The following is a 5,917-nucleotide window of genomic DNA, read 5'->3' on the forward strand; positions in this document are numbered from 1 at the left end:
GTTCTTATGAGGCAATACGTCTTCTAAGTTTTACTACCAAAAAACTTACGCGTTATTATAAGTTTCACAATCAACTTACAAGTTCTTAAAAATTAACAGTCCTTTGTAAGAAACCTGTAATATATTATAAGATAAAAATCCTGTATCAACCCTGGTACTGCTTAAAACTCATTCAAAGATACGCGACGTAGATTATTTAGGTTATAGTCCGGGCTCCAAATTCTGTAGCAAATTTGAAGCCAATTCCATGGAAAAGTAACCAGACATTTCTACTTCAGCTCATCGGATAAGTTTAGAAATTGAATTAAAATACCTTCGGATAAAAATATCAAAGATCATTTTAAATGATTAGTGTCTTTAGAAATAAAGGTTGCTACAGCACTATTGTATCTAAAACTTTCCTACAATGAGCCAGATGACACTCTTTTTCATCTAATATTGAACATAAGTTTGTGCAAAACATCTGCAGTCATTTTTTCTTGCTGTGATCTGTTTTTGTGCTGCTCGGCTTCAACTATGGTTGATAAACTTGTTTCAATGATATTTAAAAGTGGTTTTTCTTGATTGAAAAAACAAACAATTTTTATTTTTTAGCGCGGTAGCGACTTTTGAGCTCCTGGAGAACGTAACAGATCATAACATTAAGAACCTCATTTCACAGTTAAAGAAAACATTGACAAGATGATTGTTTATTCATCATTACTAAAGCTAAAAATAATCAAATTATAAATTTATTGAGAAACAAATTTTTATTTTAGCATCAGATCAACATTATTCAAGAAACTATGGCTGTTAATAATGTACCCAGAAGTTACATTTCAAGCTAAGATAAAATTAGAAAGTCAAAAATTGCTACACTCTCGCAAGCTTTGAATTCAAACAAAGTTAGTTCTGATCAGTCAGTTATGAAAAATGATATTAATGAGCAAATTATTTGGGCCGAGCAACTTTTGGAATCTTGGCAATCTGATTTGTATAATAACATTGTCCAGTCCAGTCCAGGGTAATTGATTAGGAGTTGTTATTAGTAGGTGAGACAACGTCAAAATTGGAGCAAAGAAAGGGTTATCACTGTTGAAAGTTTGCTCAGAATGTGAAATCACAATAAAAAGTTTCTTTTTAAACCACGCTGTTAGGCTGTTAATTGGCTCCCTGAAAGGAGTTTATAACTACGTCTGTTGGAATCCGCGGTGACCACAATCAAGAAAAAGTCATTTTTTTGGATCTCTGAACACAATAGTAGGGTATTTTCCTTTTTCAAATTGCTGATTTAACCATTTGTTTCGTTCGGTGTTTTCATTTGGTCCAAACCATTTAAATGTCTGTGCGCTTGAAGACTCAGACATGACAAGCATGTACATTTTTTCTCCTGTGTTGTAACAGACAGCAGTAATTATCTTTCCACTGTCATATCCTTCCTGGATTCTGTTGCATATTTCATTCCAGCTGCTGGCCGTAGCAACTCTTTGGGCACCTCAAAAAATCCAGACTCAGATGCAAAATAACGATCGCAAAATTATTCAGATGCAGATCAGAATAAAGTTACTGAAGATGAAGTGAAGGAGATATCACCATAACAAAAGAAAATCTTACTATCACGCACACACACACACACACACACACACACACACACACACACACACACTCAAGCAAGTACGCACCAGAAAGTTCACACGCATAAAAACACACTCCCACAAACACACAAACAAGTACACAAACACACTGCAAACACAGACGCACACAAAAATACGCACAAACGCACGCATCAACACACACACAATTTTACGAAAACACACACATACACAAAAACATATACACAGACGCATGCACACACAAAAACACAAATACACAAGGAAACAGGCGCCCCAAAACGCATACAAAACAGACACAGACAGCGACACAAAGAAACACACACACACACACACAGAAACAGACGAACAACACGCAACACAAATGGCGTGAGCGCACACACACATGCACAACAGACAGCTCACACACAATGAACACACACAAACACAAACAAAGACGAGCACACAACACACAAACCAGCACGCACAAACATTTAAAAACAGTCACACACACACAAAACACACAAAAGTACATAGACACAAAAAGGCAAACAAAGCCAACTAATGTCGGAAAATTTGGTCGCGAAAAAGTGGGGACTGAAATCTGTTGCTCATTGCATCAGTCGGAGTGGAGGGGGTGGTTGGGTTAATAAATTCGTTTTAGGAGGCTCCAAATTACGTCTGTAGAGGTTAATATATACCACTATAACCGCTAAAAAAATGAAATGCAAATTAAGACACTTCGCGCAGTTTTCATTTGACTTTGAAGCAATTTGAGCAGTTAACTCAAATGAAAAGTGCGCCGATTTTGGCGCACTTCTCATTTGACTTTCAGCAGTTAACTGCTGCAAATTGATTTCAGCTGACTCTTGTTAATGAGAGTGATATTTAGACCAAGCAAACCCGAAAAGACATGGGTGCAAAAGTTAATTGAAAGAATACATTGGTCAAGTTAAAATTTTGTATGAAAACCGGCATTTTTACGAAAATAGCTTCAAATTTCCTTGGCAAGCAATTATATACACAACTTTTGCAATGACAAAAATCGACACACACACACAAACACGGATACACAAACAAACAGATCCAGGCACAGTAACACAAACACACACACACAAACAGACACATACAAACAGACACATTCAATTAATTACATGCGCACACAAAACCACGCGCAAACATACATATACAAAAACACACAAAAACTCACACAGAAAAGCATGCCCGCACAAACAAACAAACACACACACGGAGATACACACACAAGCAGCCACAAAAAAAGCAGAAACGCTCAAAATAAATATATACACACACAGACAGACACCTTTAAACAGGCAAACACCCAGACAGACACACACACAAGACTACTCACACACACATAAGTACAAGCAGCTCACATACACATTTAAACATACGAGCAAACACAGATATACACAGACAATTAAATTAAACATAAACAGACAAACACACACAAACAAACACAACACATACACAATCCAGCACAAACTGACAGACACATATACAGTGAGGCACATACACACTCAAGTACACAGAAATAAACAAACACACACAGTAATACACAAACACACACATACACAGAGAAAATTGCACGCACATTCAAAGAAACAAACACGCACACACTAAAAAATAATAATAAACACACATCTAGATACGAATACAAAGAGACAAGCACATATACTAGCTCAGATCCATTCACACACGCTCAAAAACACTTGCAAAAATACATCTCTACACAGAGACACAGACACGCACATGTAGTAAGGTAGACACAAACACACATACACACACTTACACAGGCACGCACATATGAATGAAGAAACTAGACACACAAAATCGCACACACACGAAAACGCACAGACAAATGCACTCACTCACGAATACGGAAACAGAGGCAGACCCAAACACACAGAAACACAAAAACGTAAACAAGCAAACATCGATGCGCGCCCAAAATTACACAAAGGCGAACCAACGAGCACAGACAGCTGCACATAAAGCCGAAATGACACTCAAATACATACAGTCACACACAAATGCAACACACAAAAACAATTATCAAAATTATTCAAAACAAAAGTCATAGCCAACCACAGAACACAGACAGAAAGATACATACATTTACAGAGTGCAGCAAAACTCACTTATACATGTAGACACACTCCGACAAACAAATATACACACGATTACAAACTAACAGATACACACAAACACTCAAACATAAACGCATACACACAGAGACATACAGGCGGATACACATGCGAACAGAGAAACAGACAGTTTTTCGACCAAACAGTCGGAGACACACACAGACAAATGCAAACGCACGGAAACATGAGGGGACAGACAAACAAACACACAAAACAAAAAGGTCGCTTATTCACACAGAAAAAAAACACAAACACATACACATACAGACACAGAAACAGATACATAAAAACTCAAACACAAACACACAAAAATACAAACCCACAGGCACAAACACACTCGCACAGACAGACAGTCACAGAAACAGACACAAAAAGAGAGACAAACGCATAATACAGGGCACACTCACAGACACACAAGCACACAAAAAAACTTAAAAAGAAAGAAACAGACAAACAAACACACAGAGAGACAAACACTCAAACGCAAACAAATAAAAGCGAACGCACACACAAAAGCGCACAAGGAGACACACGTATGGGCACCCAAAGACGAACAACCCTCCCCCCCGCACACACACACACACACACACACACACACACACACACTCACACACTCATATACATACACAAAAAATCACACCAAGCACGACCCTGCAAACTTTTGGAGCCAAGAAACCCACTCAGACAGAAACATAAACACAAACACACATGTAAACACGCACACAAACACACACACTCACTTAAACAAACTAACAAGCAAACAAACAAACAAACAGAGGCACACACATGCAAACACACAAAAATACATACAGACATGCACAAACAAGCGGAAAAAAACGCACACAAAACAGAAGCACACACCCACAAATTGCTCACAGACACAAGCACACACACATAATCAAGTATAGTTCTACACACACAAACAAACATAACACACTATACGCACAGTGAATACACACAAACAGAATCACACGCATAAACCACTATACAAACACAACGAATACACACCAAAACACATACGAAACAGACAGACACAGAGATACACACACACACATACGCACACACACAATGAACACATACACGCAAAAGCAAACACGCGCCCACAAAAAGCATGCACAAACATACAAACACACCCACACACACATTTATATGTATATATATAAAGGTATATGTTTTTATATATATATATATATATATATATATATATATATATATATATATATATATATATAATATATATATACATATTTATATATATATATATATATATATATATTTATATATATATATATATATATATCCAGAGAGGGAGAGAGAGAGACTCACACATACACTTGCAATCACAGACTGACGGATACAAAAATGGGCACACGAACACGCATACAAATATATATATATATATATATATATATATATATATATATATATATATCAATACAAAAACGATTAGCTTTACCATTATATCCTTGTGGATTAGAAGTAAGTGTCACATTGAAATATGTTCCATCCGAGGTAATGTTTGTAATCCGATAACTCGACTCACTGAAGTCAACCTCGTCAGCTCTTTTCACGCTTTGATATTTTTGTCCGTTCCCGAATCTTTTCAATTCAATTGGTTTTCTCTCCTCATCAATATTTTTTCATTTATCTATCTTTTATATACATATATATATATATATATATATATATATATATATATAGATATATATATATATATATATATATATATATATATATATATATATATATATATATATATATATATACCTAAATGCTGCTTTACGCAAAACGAATATATAGAAAGCCTATCGCATGCATTTTTAATTGCATGATGGAACCTGAGAATCATAAATGGTGTATTTTGAAAATAGTCCATCATGACATCATCAAACTTTTCATTTTCACCGAATATACTGTCGTTGGTGATTTAACTGTTCATTAGTCACCTGTGTCTCCTCTGGCACTATTTATTCCATTTTTGGTCCATTTCTTAATTGAGGCACTAATATTACTTTTTTCATAAAGCCACATCAGAAAGGTTAAAAAAATCTTCAAGACACAGTGAAAAATCAGAAAATGGTTAAATTGGTAAGAATATATTACACTAAGATGGAGAAAAAATTATCATATAGAACAGATTTCACGTTAAATCGCTTTTCCACAATACAGCTCTAATACAAA

General features: G+C 35.7%; 1 long non-coding RNA gene across 1 annotated transcript; it reads right to left on the minus strand.

Moving 5' to 3' along the window:
- Window positions 1-673: 673 nt before the first annotated feature.
- Window positions 674-5,364, minus strand: LOC142356100 (uncharacterized). The gene is made up of 2 exons (XR_012761363.1): window positions 5,193-5,364; window positions 674-1,474 (listed from the first exon to the last, which is right to left on the minus strand). It is a non-coding gene; the product is annotated as an uncharacterized LOC142356100 (long non-coding RNA).
- Window positions 5,365-5,917: the final 553 nt, after the last annotated feature.

The sequence above is a fragment of the Convolutriloba macropyga genome, unplaced genomic scaffold (genome assembly GCF_964194025.1).
Source record: "Convolutriloba macropyga unplaced genomic scaffold, txConMacr16.3 SCAFFOLD_3512, whole genome shotgun sequence".
NCBI lineage: Eukaryota > Metazoa > Xenacoelomorpha > Acoela > Convolutidae > Convolutriloba > Convolutriloba macropyga.